We start from the raw sequence: 15199 nt of genomic DNA, 5'->3' as shown, positions 1-15199 counted from the left end.
ATGTGAGACTTATCACGGAAACCCCCAATATTTCTGAAAATTGTGGTTCTACCTCGGGGACTTGGAAAGATGGTTATATTTTTGGAGACTCGGAATGGGGGTTTTGTTTTGATGACTCGGAATGTGATACCTATCTTGGAGGCTCAACAGGCATGTGGTTATACCTTGGGAACTTGGAAAGTTGGTTTTATTTTGGAGACTCTACCTGTGGGGTTCCTCTTGGAGACTCTTTGGATTCTAAAGCAATGAACAATGTTCTTTATTTAATGACGCTTGATTTAAGCAATATCAAGAAAGTTCGAGGAAGAAAATGCTGGAAAATTCTTTCTTCCCATTTCTACTTCTTCAAACTTGAAAGCCTTGAAAGACAGAATTGGAGGAAGAGGAAAAAAAAGAAAAAGAAATACGTATTTAAAAAAAGAAGAAAAGAAAGATTATGTTAGGGTTTGGGTGGGATTTTGAATGTGAGGGTTAGGGATGGGGTTGGGTTAGGGATGGGGTTGGGTTAGGGTTGGGATTTTGAATGTGAGGGTTAGGGTTGGGGTTGGGTTAGGGATGGGATTGGGTTAGGGTTGGGATTTTGAATGTGAGGGTTAGGGATGGGTTGGGTTAGGGATGGGGTTGGGTTAGGGTTGGGTTAGGGATGGGGTTGGGTTAGGGATGGGATTGGGTTAGGGTGGGATTTTGAATGTGAGGGTTAGGGATGGGGTTGGGTTAGGGATGGGGTTGGGTTAGGGTTGGGATTTTGAATGTGAGGGTTAGGGTTGGGGTTGGGTTAGGGATGGGATTGGGTTAGGGTTGGGATTTTGAATGTGAGGGTTAGGGATGGGTTGGGTTAGGGATGGGGTTGGGTTAGGGTTGGGTTAGGGATGGGGTTGGGTTAGGGATGGGATTGGGTTAGGGATGGGGTTGGGTTAGGGTTTGTATATTATTATGACTCACTCACACATACACACACACACAAAAGTTAAGCCCCAACTGGAAAGTTGAGGGATTCTGTGTTTGGGGTTCACAGATTTAAAAACGTATCCCCATTATACACACACAAAAGTTAAGCCCCAACTGAAACGTTGTGGGATTCTGTGTTTGGGGTTCACAGATTTAAAAACGTATCCCCATTATACATACACAAAAGTTAAGCCCCAACTAAAAAGTTGTGGGATTCTGTGTTTGGGGTTCACAGATTTAAAAACGTATCCCCATTATACACACACAAAAGTTAAGCCCCAACTAAAAAGTTGTGGGATTCTGTGTTTGGGGTTCACATATTTAAAAACGTATCCCCATTACATTTTATTTATTTATTTATTATTTTCAAGGGTATTAGCTGCTTACTTGTGTTTTTTGTAATTCGTGTGAGTAAAATGAACCCAAGATTTCTTCTCCATTTAAATCATATAATTTGTAGGTCCAAGGGTTTGTAGCCATTACATCAACGATTTTAAATAATTCATTAGTCCATCTCTTTGTATAACCTTTCTCAAAATGGCTTTTCCATTTGTATATTCTTACAATATCACCAACTTTGAACTTGGGCTTTCTCAAATTAATCTCCTTTTCATATTCTAATTTTGTAAATGTTTCTGATGGTTTTGATTTTGTTGATGAATGAACTGTATTATTGTAATTATCTACAATATCCTGAATTAAATACACCCATTTTTGAGAACCGAGTTGTGTGAATTTTTTATATAATTTCTCTTTTAAAGTACGATTAAAACGCTCAATAACAACTGCCTTTCCTTCATTAAAGGTGCTGTATAATTTAATACCCTTCCCCTTAAGAAATTTCATGAATATTTTGTTGTAGAACTCTGTTCCCTCATCAGTCCATAACTTCTTTGGTTTCCTTTTATCCCGATCAAATATTAGCTTAAAGGCTAACATTAAAGTATCACCCCTTTTATTTTTTAAAGGGACAACCCAGGCAAATCTACTCCTCAAATCAATAACGGTTAAAGCATACCTGTATCCCCTGTCATTATTCAATTCAATTAAATCAGCAGACCATATGTGGTCGGTGTATTTAGAATAAACCTTCCTTCTTTTAAACTTTGTGATTATAGGTTTGTGTAATTCTTCAGCCAAAAGCTCCTCAGTCTTGATGACATCATTAGAGCCTAATAGTTTTTTGAGGAATAACCAAGACCAAGTTTCAATTTAGCATTTATCAAATTTCTCACAATAAACCTATCAACTTTCTCTCTCAACGTTGGATTTTGTATCAAAGACAAATTATACAACATTTCGCTGTCGGCTTTATGTTTTTCAGTCAACGTAGTGGTTTTCCCATAAGCAATATCATGCTTCATACACACTTCGTCAACCCTATTTGTAGGTTTAGACCAAGGTTTAGGATTGTCAGCCTCATCTAATCTTTTATCCAAGTTTGTTCCTGGACCACAGAAAGAATACCCTGGAAGGTGTAATTCCCCTGGAATTCCAGTTGTTGTAAATTTACTTCCTGACAGAAACTTTTGTCTCCTCCTCTTTTAGGAGAGATGAATTGGCACTTTTTAGAGCCACATACTTGACATATTCCTTTTTGATAAACTCTATTATTTTTAGCTTTAACATAAGAGATATTTTTAGATTTAGTTTTCTTTTTACATTTGAGACAATAACTCATATTTATTTATCAGAAAAATTCCGACAGAGTATCAAAACCTTTTTGGTTTTCAACATATACATTTCAATCTTTATTTTTAAAACATAAAGAATCCTAAGGAATGCCTTCACTCTCTCCTCCATTTATTTACAAATAAAAACTAACTAAAGTCAATGACACCAACATCATCAATCACATAATCTTGTCCTTCTTCTTCTTCTTCTTCACCACTTTCTCGTTTAAATCTCCTCCCTGAAATTGAAGACATTGACGTTGTTATTTTTGAAACCATTATCTTCATAAGAGTTGTTAATTCTTTAATTTCCTCTTCGGTGCGTTGAGATTGATTTATTTGCTGTAATACACTCAATCTTTTACGAATCTCACTGATTTCCATCTTTTTATATTTTTCCTCCCTCTCTCTTTGCTCCCTTTCCTCCCTCTCCTCCTTCTCCTTTTTCTCCCTCTCCTCCTCCTTTTTCTCCCTTTCCTCCTTCTCTTCTTTAACTCCTTCCTCATTTATCTTAGCAATTTTTGATATCAATATTTTCACAGCATTCATTCTTTCTTTATTTTCCTCTTCGGTGAGTTGAGATTGATCTTCTTGCTGTAATACATCCACTCTTTTTTGAATCGCTCTGATTTCCATCTCCCTCTCCTCCCTCTCTCTTTGTTCCCTCTCCTCCTTCTCTCTTTTCTCTCTTTTCTCCTTCTCTTCTTCAACTCCTTCCTCATCCCTTGCTACCCTTGAGTTTAAACCCCAAAGAATATTATACATATACTCATCTGGATTTTGAGATATTATTGTATCTATAATTATTTTTCTCATAATAGGATACCAATAAGATTTGTTGACGATTTCTAAAAGAGTTTTATATTTCATAACTTTGAGAAGTTCATTTTTATTTAATACTTTAAACAAGTCTCTATTTGTGGGTTTAACAATATCAGTATAAGGCCAGTTTTTAATGACAAAATTTAATGACAATGACAAAGTTATTTGTTTAACAAAACGTGCTGTTTTCTTTAAAAATATATATTGTGATAAATCACTAAATCTAATTAAGTCATTTGCATCTGTAGGGTTTGGATAATTGATTAATTTATAAGTATTCTTCATATTAATATTTTTACTTACACTATATTTTTGTCGTTCAGCCTGTGCCTTTGTATAATAATTTGATAAATCAATATCCTGAGAGGATTTTCCAAAGATAGAACCATCTTTTCCAACATAAGTCATTTATATTAGATTAAAAATGATATCATAAAAATTTTCATTATTGTTGAGTTGAAATAATACATATAAACATAATTGACCACAACATTTAGAATTAATTTCTTGAACTTGAAATGTTTGATAAACACCATTCTGTAAGAATTGTATTACTTCAACAGGTGGTGGCATACCATAACTATCTAAATAATATTTATCCTGACTATTATGAATACAAACCCAATGAGAACCATTCTGTGTGTCTAAATTCATAATAATATTCTTTGTATTCTTATTTATATGTATTAATTCATCTCTCATACAAATAACCACATTATCAATTTTTAGTGTTTTACAATACTTAGTAAGTTCTATATTTGACGTTGTATTCTTTCCAAATTGTTTAAACCATTTATCCATTTATTTATGAGAAAGATACAATCCATTACCCCGTTTAGTTAGTTTAACACCCGCTTGAGCGATAGAGGAAAGCATATCTCTAACCAACAATCTAGCTTTATCAGGTAGACTTTCAAGTTTTTGAGCAAAATCTACAATTACACCACTTCCACTAATTTGTTTCTCCAACTCCTTGTTATGTCTTTCCAATTCTTTTTGAGCTTTTAGTTGTGCCTTCCTTTCGTTAGCAGTTTTTACCGCTGCTGAAATACCACCAGTCAATGCTCCCGCCACACTTAAACCAGCAAATAAAGGAATTAGAAACGGGAGAAATCCTCCTCTTGACTCGTCTATTGAATATTTCTTTAACATAGGTTTCGTTATTTTAATTTTAAGAGATCCAACATCATTTAGTGTTTTTACTTGTGTGTGTGTGTGAGTAAAACATCAATTCTTACAGCTCCTTTTCTTTGAATTGTATTAACATTAATAAATACAAGGCTTTTGATTTTGAATACAAGATGTTAATTTATTAAGATTGATTTGATTAACATATACCCCAACCATTTATTTATGAGAAAAAACCTATGTGATATTAATCATAACACCATTATCTGTATTAATCTGTAATTCTGTTTCCTCCAAAAGCAAACAATATGCATTAACCTCTTCACTCTCCCCTCTTTCAATGTATAGAGAAGTATCCACTCGATTAGACTTTATAGTTTCCTTTTGAGAACTCAGGTCAATTGCATAGATTGTATAAAGTTTTTGAAACGCAACCATATCCAAAATAGGATCATTATTACCATTACTTTCACACACCTTTTGGTAGGACTTGTAGGCTTCCGCATAATCATTTTTTTCCCAATCAATTTCCAATCTATCTCGCGGATAAAATGTGCCATCAAGAGAAACCCGAAGTTGTTTCACCTTAGCATAATCACTCAGCGCATTATTCTTATTAGTACCGTCCTATCCATCTGGTTTTTAAAAAATGAGCCAGAGGTATCGTGGCTTTCCTTGAAGAACACCCAAATTCCAAGTGTAGGTAGTGTGTTCCAGTTTAACGTGTTGACATCTTCTTTTAAGGTATGATACATTTAGCGGTTTCTTTGAGTTAAGTCTTCTATTTAACATCTCTTCCGTTTTAAGATTAGGAGTATATTCACTGATATACCAACACAAATCATTAATAACAAATTTATTGTTGTCTCCAAAAGCATTTTCAACCCCAAAAAGCAACCTATTTACATTATCATTCCTTTGTAGTTGAAATCTAATTTTAAGACCATACAAAACTTTGTCATAATCACAAAATCCAAATATACCTTTCAGAGGTACTGCTACGGTAAAACTATTCTCTGGTTTTGTGTCATCATTATACATTGCCTTCCTTTGACTATAACCAGGGTCTGTGTTTGTACCCGTTGACATATCAGGAATAAAACCTTCAACAGCTCCCTTACCCATTCTATCACCAAACGAATATAGTGTAAATTTCATCATTTCAGATGTAGCAGAGACATAATCAACCGCTTCAACCTCTTGTGTTCCAATATACAGGCGAACACTATCAAACATTTTCCAGAAGAAATCATTTACGAGTGTAGCATTAGTATTATTCGCAGCCTTAGTGAATTTAAATTTACACAGCAAGAAACTATCAGCTATATTCAAGTAAGTTTGTTGATTATTTATTTCAAAACTTTTTGGTCCGTTTGAATTCCAGTCTGTTCCTGTTATAGCATTTACCTTAAAATAGTCTTCCTTTTTCGTGGAGTTTGAAATGATAATTGTATCATCCAAATCATAGATACTATCAATCGCTTCCATACTTGTATTTATATAGTATTAAAATCGTTGAAACCCTGACCCAAGTATTTTAATGATTTTTTGTCGTTCTTGTGAAGATAGTTGAGTTTTACCTTTTTTTATTTCTTTGATTGCTTGTAATTTATGAGACTCCTTTTGAGCATCTTTTATACTCTTTATAGCACCCGCAACGGAGCCCACGGCAGAAGCAGTTGAACCAATTAGGTCTTTATGTTTAAGGATGGTTGAACCAATACCCATTAGAGTATCAATTATCCCATCTCCTTTATTTCGAAATTGATGACCTACACCTCGTTGTCTCTTAGGTTTATAGTATCCTTTACCCACATACCTTGTATAGTATGGTGAAAGGTACATGCCCTCCCTCCCCTGTAATTATTTTATATTTTCCCAACTCATGTTTTCTCACAATAACCATTATTTATTTATTGAAAAACTTCACGTAGGTGAATTCTGATGGATATAATTTCATCATTAAAGGATATCATACGATTATCTTGGTCGGTTATCCTAAAATTTACTCTGTATATGGTTTTTCCTGACATAGGTAAATAGACAAGATTTTTTGCTTCCATATTAAATTTATAACCAATCGGGGTTGAGTATGCACTGAATGAAAATATTGTATTTGTTCTTATTCCATCGTTATAAGCACCATCAATCAAATCACAATGAATTAATACTGAATTTATACCGGAGGATATTTGGATAACATTATCACTGTAAAACGTCCCGTTATTTTCAATCTTTTTTGAAGAGAAACCCAATAGCTCTCTAAACGAATTTTCAATCGTGAAATCAACTTTATAATTATTTTTAAGTTTAATAGTTGATTTTGAAGTGTGTTTTTGAATATCTATTACAATATTTTTTGGTTCATCACCTTTTTCTTTCATAAGGCGAGAGACTTCTGAAGATATTTGAGAAATCTCGTAAGCTCCAGGTGAAACGGTTATAGTTTTATATCCACTTCCTGGATTATAACTAAACTTGTTGTTTTTCTCTGTGATATTAAAAAGGGTATTGTAAGTTTCCATTGACAACAAAGATGCCTCATATGAGGTAAGGGGGTCAAGTTGTAGTGGGTAAGGGAATGAAGCTGTGTAATCGCTCGTTGTGAAATTAAAACTAAGAATTGTGCTTCTCATCTTATTTAATATCTAATAAAATATCTTTGTATTGACATTTATTAATTATTTTCATGTTCATCAACTGATCTAAAATGGCTGAGGATTCATTAAAACAATTGTTGTTTCCAGCCTTCTTACTACCTAACAACAATAATAGCCTATTAACTAATTGTGATGGGTCATTTGGAAGAAACCTAACGCCCGAACCAAGCTTACTTAAAGCATCAATAATATGTTTCTCCTTCTCATTCTTCTTACTTTTACCAGCAACAGAAACTCCATAATCAAGTGCATTTAGCAACTCAATATATACCCTATCTTCCTCTCTTTCCATATCAAGTGGTTCCTCAAAATATTTTGAACCGCTGAATCCGGGTTTGTTAGAAGAAACATTAATCTTGGAGTTAATTTAACATTTGGTTGAGTAGAACTCAAGAACATCAATTCATCATTAAATATCAATACCTTTTCTTCCACAAGATGAAACACTGCTGGTTCTTCTGTTGGAATGAGACCTGCTCTGGTTTTTGAACCCGCCGAATATTCATTGTTTTGAAGAGCTTCCACAACATAATTAGGTGGTTGATTTACCTCCTCAAGTTTCCGAAATAATCCTTCATCATCATATTGTAATTTTTCAAGTTCTTGTTTTGTTATCTGACTAAAATCTTTGAGCATTTGAAGTTTTTTCGGAGTAAATTCTTTCGTGGGAACTGTAGGGTGTTGAGTTTTTAAAAGCGGTTTAAAAAATTTCTCTTGTTTTCTTTCAAAGGCTTCTTCACCAGTTAGTTTCTGTCTCCGTTTCTTCTTTATCTCTTCCTGTTGCTTTACAACTTTTGAAACCAACTCTTGATGTTCCTTAAACTTTCTTGCTCTTTCTTCAGCATTCATTTAGTATTGAAAAATATCATTTAATGAATTGTAAAGGTCAATGGGAAAATTTTCCTTTTCTTCATCATTATAGTAAATGTGTTGAAATAAATCTTTTTCTTTAAATATTTCATAAAATTCTTTATTGGTATTAATACGAGTTGTTATTTCTTCTTCACTAATACTTGTATCTCTGCTTTTCATACGTTTGCGTTGAGTCTCCTCATCGATATCAAAACCGAATGATAAAATCTTAACTCCATCACCACACAATTGTTTAATAATTTGTCTCATTCCTTCAGGATTAGTTTCTAAAATCCCAAGACCATTAGATTTTACTTTATTTAACTCACTCTTACAATGTGAATATTTTGTAGAACCAAGAGAGACCTCCTCAAATATTTGACCTTCGTTCCTCAATCGCATATGTTCCTCCATTGAAATGTAGTAATAATCTTTCCCTTCTACTTCTCCTGGTCGCTTTGCTCTGGTTGTAGTACTCACAAAACGAATCATAGGGTGTTTTAAAAAAAAACTTACAATCTTTTCATTTTTACTATTCAAGAGTTTAGATTTATGAAAGTTCTTTCCAGAAGCAGATTTACCCACAAGGTTAATAATAATTGTTGTCATTTATATATGTAATTATGTTTAAAATAAAAATACATCCTTTAATATCTCATCTTGTTTCACAACAATATATTTATATTTTCCAATCGTGTGTTTCATATAATTTTCAAATTCTTTTTTACTACATAACGTAGAGCAATTATCTCTCCAAAAATTATTTACATCTATTGAATTTAACTTAAATAAAATAAAAGTATTAGCATTGTTTCTTATTGAGCGTCGAGGGAGTTGAAAATATGACTGACTAAGATAAATACAATTACAAGAAGAATGTCTCCCTCTTGTATAGTAGCTATCCATTACTGTTTGGTTTCTCTCATTAACACAATCATCAAAGATGACGAGGTTCTTTTTTGATTTATCTAAATCTTGAGGTGAAGGTATATCATCCGTATTATCACTGAGAATACAAGTTATGGGTTTTGGTTTAGGTTTCTGTGTATCACAAAATAGTTGTATTATATCCTCAATGTTATAATCATTTAGTTTGTTTTGAAGTTTAAATAAACCGATAATGTCTTCCTTTTTAAGACCTGCATTAAAACCCTGTGAGAGTAGTTGATACTCGGGTTGAAAACTTGACTTCGTAAAAATTATTAAATTATCATAATCTAAAAAGTTGGGGGTAAGGAGCATCTTTAAAAGCAAACAGGTTTTTCCACATCCGCTTGAACCAACTATTAGACATCTCAATGAATTTGGAATGTTTTTATGGTTATTAAATTTTATCTTATTTTCCCAAACGGGTAAAAAATCATTCATTTATATATTTGGAAAACAAGTCATCCAACTTTTTTTGAGCTATTTTAGAAACTCTATATTTTATCCTGAGTTCGGGTTTAATTTCAAAATAATTCATTATTTTATTTATGTAGTATCTTGTATTAACATTTCCATTAAAATTATTTTGAATAATAAATATCATTAAACCCTTATACATTTCCTCAATACAAAGAGTCTCTTTCCTTGTAAGAAATGGTGTATTATCACCATAATGCTTAACATTCATCTCTCTTATTAATCTTGTAAAGTAATTCATTTTTGGTTCTAATTTAAAAGAGTTATATGTTTTTTTATATTTCTTATTATCATTAATTAGAATATAATCACAGAATAAACATTGTTTATATGAATCCTCATCATTAAGCCCCACTCTATCACAAGCCAGACAATTCTCTAATTTATCATATGGAGAGTCTGGAAATTCTAAATATCCTTCAGAACTTATCATATTTATGTGGTAAATTTTTACTTAAACTAAATGCAAGTTTATTCATTAATAAATACAATGTTTCAAAGCACAAAAGACAAATTTCAATCAATCTCTACTTCGGTGAAAGATATAGAAAAATATGTCAAAGATGTTAAATTGAACAAAGATAAATATGGAAATTTTTGGGTAAAACCAGTTAAGGAAAATAACATGAGCCCCTCTATTTCATTTAAAGGAAGAGCTCTAACTATACCTGGAAAGACATCCATTAAAGTAAATCTAACAAAAGTTTCTCCTCTACTCCTGGCAATTTATTCAAAGCTTGAAAAAGTGATTGACCACGATACTTTGAAAAAGAATGATAAGACCATCAACAATACTCGTGGAGAAATTTGTATTTACTTTAATAATCCAAAGGGTGTAGATCTAAGTAAAATGAATGATGTTAATATTTCTGGTGAAATGTCATTTCGTTCTATGATAGTTAGAGATTATTTAAAGATAACTTTTGATATTAAAAATGTAAAGATTGAATCCGTTAATGAAAGAAAGTATATTGGTATAGATGGAAAGGTTTTTTCTGCTAATTAAATATGAGTCATTACAGCAGTGAAGATTTTACTATTTCATTGAACTCGGACAATAGTGATAGTATTTCATTGAACTCGGACGATGGTGATGATAGTATTTCATTGAACACAGATGATAGTTATGATATTAATAGTTTGTGCTCAAATGATAGTTATGAGAGTAGCTTTATTGATGACTCTGAGTATGATTGTGAGTATTCATGTGATAGTTATGACTTAGATGATTCTGAGTGAAAAAGTGTTTTAGTTTAAGCACAGCGATATATATAAAACAGAGCTGTAAAGCTCAAAAGTGTTTTATTTTAAGCACAGTGATATATATAAAACACCACGTTTTCTCACGCTATAAATATGGTTTATTGTGATACTTGCGAGAAGGAAGTAAAATATTATAAACAACATATTCTCACCGCAAAACATACATACAACATTCTTAACAAACTTTCCCCTCTTCCACCTAAAACAAAACATTGTAAGGTCTGTAAAACAACCATCCTCAAGAAGGGGTTTAAAGCCCATCTTAAAACTAACAAACACTTGTCAAAATTGTTTACTATTAAAAATACTGATGGTGCTTTCAAAAGACATATCAGGATTCGAATTTTTAACTTCAAACCTCCCGAACCAAAGTCTATAGTTGATGCTGTAGAAATAGTCAAACCTGCTGTTCAAACATTGATTGAAAAAACACTAAAAGAAATGAAACCACTTAAATTTTATATGGGGGTAAAATTAGAAATGACAAAGGATAAAGGAGTTATAGATACACCATACATGAGAACTGAGCCACACTTTATATCTTCATATCAAGATTTTAAAACATCAGGAGTCTATGATGAACTTATTAAACAAGAGCAAGATGTGGATAATTCAATCGTAGGAAGTGGATTCAATATAGGAAAAATTATTTACATAGACATTCATATTCTTAAATCAGATCCTCTAAAGGCTTCTTCTTACATTGATTTACCCAGTGTTATCAAAAATAGAAAAGCAGTTATCAATATCAAAAATAAAGACAATAAATGTTTTCTCTGGTCTATTTTAGCACACTTACATCCTCCACATTTTCATGATGAAAGAGTATCTCATTATAAAAAATATGAGAATACATTAAATATGAAAGATCTAAAGTTTCCGATGACTTTAAATGATATTCCTAAATTTGAAAAGATGAATAATTTATCAGTTAATGTTTATGGTCTAACAGAAACAAACAACATTCAGGTTTTAAAGCTTTCTGACAATTGTAAACAAACTCATATTAATCTTCTATATTTTAATTCAGAGGAAAATTCACATTATACATACATCAAAGATATTACAAAATTAATAAAACCACAAGTATGTAAAAGAACAAATAAAATATATATTTGTATGCGTTGTCTTAACTTCTTCCATACACAAGAAAGATTAGATAAACATTCAAATTATTGTGGTGAACAGAAATCAACGGTAATCAACATGCCTAAAAAAGGCTCAAAGATCACATTCAAAGATGAAAAGAAAACAATAAAACATCCATTTGTTATATATGCTGATTTTGAAAGTATTTTAGAAAAAATTGATACTGCTTCTCCAGATCCAAAAGAATCATACACAAATAAATATCAAAAACATACTCCTTGTGGTTTTTGTTATTATATCAAATCATCCGTTGGTGATAAATATAACAAGTTAGAGATGTATAGAGGCTCAAATACCCCAGAGGAGTTTGTGAAACGACTAGAAAAAGACTGTGTTCGATTAACCAAGATAATGAGAGAAACCAATAAACCAATGTCCTTAACAAGTAAAGAAAAAAGGGAATTTATAAAAAACAATGTCTGTCATATTTGTGAGGAGAAAATTGGTAAAGGTCTAAAGGTTAGAGACCATTGTCATCTCACTGGTAAATATAGAGGTCCGGCTCATCAAAGTTGTAATATTAATTATCAACTCCCCTCTTTCATTCCTGTCTTTCTTCATAACAACGCTCATTATGATACACATCTATTTATCAAGGAACTCTCAAAGACTTCTGGAAGTATCTCAGCAATTCCAAACACGGATCAGAAATACATTTCATTCACAAAAACAATTCACACATCTCCTATTACTCATATCAGATTTCTTGATACATTTAAATTCATGGCAAGTCCATTGGCTAACTTGGTTCAAAATCTAAAAGAGTTTCCATGTCTTTCAGAGTATTTTTTAGATAAAGATTTTCTAACACAAAAGGGAATTTACCCCTATGACTATATGGACTCATTTGAGAGATTCAATGAAACACAACTTCCTTTAAAAGAAAATTTCTATAACAAATTAAATAATAGTCATATATCTGATAAAGATTATGTACACGCACAAAATGTTTGGAAAAAATATAACATTAAGAATCTTGGTGAGTATCACGATTTGTACCTCAAAACTGATGTGCTTTTGTTGGCTGATGTGTTTGAGGCTTTCAGAACAATCTGTCATTCTGGATATGGATTGGATCCTGCTCACTATTACACTGCTCCTGGATTGGCTTGGAGCGCGATGTTAAAAATGACAAAACAAGCTTTGGATTTGATAACCGATGTTGATATGCTTTTGATGATTGAAAAGGCAAAGAGAGGAGGAATTTCACAAGTCTGTTCAAAGAGATATGCTAAAGCAAATAACAAGTACATTCCAAATTATGATCCATCGGTAGAGAGCTCCTACTTGATGTATTATGATGCGAACAACCTGTATGGCTGGGCAATGTCTCAGGCTCTTCCTTATGGAAAACTTAGATGGGTAAAGGAAAAAGATTACAAAAAGGTTTTACAAGATGTATGTATCTCTACACAAAAAGAATTGGATGATTCAAAGGTTGGTTATTATTTTGAGGTCGATTTGAAATATCCAGAGGAACTTCATAACCTACACAAAGATCTCCCATTTGCTTGTGAAAAGGAAAGTCCAAAGAAGGAGTGGTTAAGTGATTATCAACAATCATTTAATATAGGTGAATCAACAGAAAAATTACTTACTACATTATATAACAAGAAAAATTATGTTCTACACCAAAGAAATTTGCGACAATATTTATCAAAAGGTCTAAGAGTAGAGAAGATCCATAGGGTTCTAAAGTTCAATCAAAGTCATTGGTTGAAGGGGTACATTGATTTTAATATACAAAGAAGAACAGAGTCAAAAACAGATTTTGAGAAAGACTTTTATAAATTGATGAATAATGCGGTCTTTGGTAAGACCATGGAAAATGTGAGAAAAAGACAAAATATCAGACTATCAACATCTTGGAAACAAGCATCAAAATTAATTAATAGACCGAGTTTTACTAGAGCTGAGGTCTTTACTGAGAACTTTTGTGTGATCCATTTGATTAAAGAGAGTATTGAAATGGACAAACCTATTTATATTGGAACATCAATTCTTGATTTATCAAAGTCATTAATGTATGATTACTTTTATAATAACTTGAGGAAGAAATATCAAAATGATGTTCATCTACTTTATATGGATACAGATAGTTTTATTTTGCAAATTAATACTGATGATGTTTATTCAGACATGAAAAAGGACATTAATATCTATGACACTAGTAATTACAGTCCAGAGAGTGAGTTGTTCTCTTCTAAAAATAAAAAGGTGATTGGAAAGTTTAAGGATGAATTAGGGGGAAATGTAATGAGTGAATTTGTGGGATTGAGGTCTAAGGCTTATGCTTATAAATACATTGTGAATAACGTCGAAAAGACTGATAAGAAGTTAAAAGGCATCTATCTATAATTCCAGTAATCTCTGTGTGTGTGTGTGTGTGTGTGTGTGTATGTGTGTATGTCTGTGTGTTTGTCTGTGACCGCTGTTTCTCGACAACCACGGGTCCGATATACTTGAAACTTGCCAGGTATATTGCTGGGGACCCGAGGATGTGCCTTTTCAAGGTTTCATATTAATCGGACAAGTAGTTACCGAGCTATGTCCAAAAAACGATTCAACCAATCAGAGAGCAGCGAGTTATCACGTGTGCCGAACGTGGCGAACAGACTCTGCCTCGGACGGCACATTTGAGAGCGTATTCATTTATTTCACGTTGGCAAACTATGTTGCCGCTATGTTGGCGTTAAACTATGTTTTAAAACTAATTAAAACTAATTTGCGATTCTTTCGCTTTCCTGCGCGTTTGTGCACGCTATGGCGATTTCTTTACCAAACTCCGCAAGCCGTTCGCTTTGGACCAAACCATTTCATGTAAATAGAGGGGGGGGGGGGGGGTTGTCACCGTACTCGCAAGCCGTTCGCTTTGGACCAAACCATTTCATGTAAATAGAGGGGGGGGATATAATTTTAGATATAGATATAGTACGGGCATGCCCTAGTAAAGAAAAATGTCATTAAAGAAACAATAAACTTTAAGGATTATTATAACTGTTTAACAACAAAGAAAGAAGAGTTTAGAAAGATTAATGGAATAAGAAGTTATAAACATAAATTATATTCAGAAGAGATGAATAAGAAAGCATTGGGGGCTTTTGATGATAAGAGGTTTATTTTAGAAAATGGAATTGATAGTCTCCCTTATGGTTATATAAGTATATAAGTGATAAGTTAAAAAGGGGGGTTAGGGATTTTAACGGGCTACCGTCGCCTTTTTTACTATTATATAAATGATAGAACCAAGTACCAACCAGACTAAAGAGTGGAGGTGTAATCAACCTTGGTATATAAATG

The sequence above is a fragment of the Myxine glutinosa genome, chromosome 6, assembly GCF_964187855.1.
Source record: "Myxine glutinosa chromosome 6, kmMyxGlut1.1, whole genome shotgun sequence".
Lineage (NCBI taxonomy): Eukaryota > Metazoa > Chordata > Myxini > Myxiniformes > Myxinidae > Myxine > Myxine glutinosa.
The sequence above is the reverse complement of the archived record's forward strand: the minus strand, read 5'-3'. Positions refer to the sequence as shown.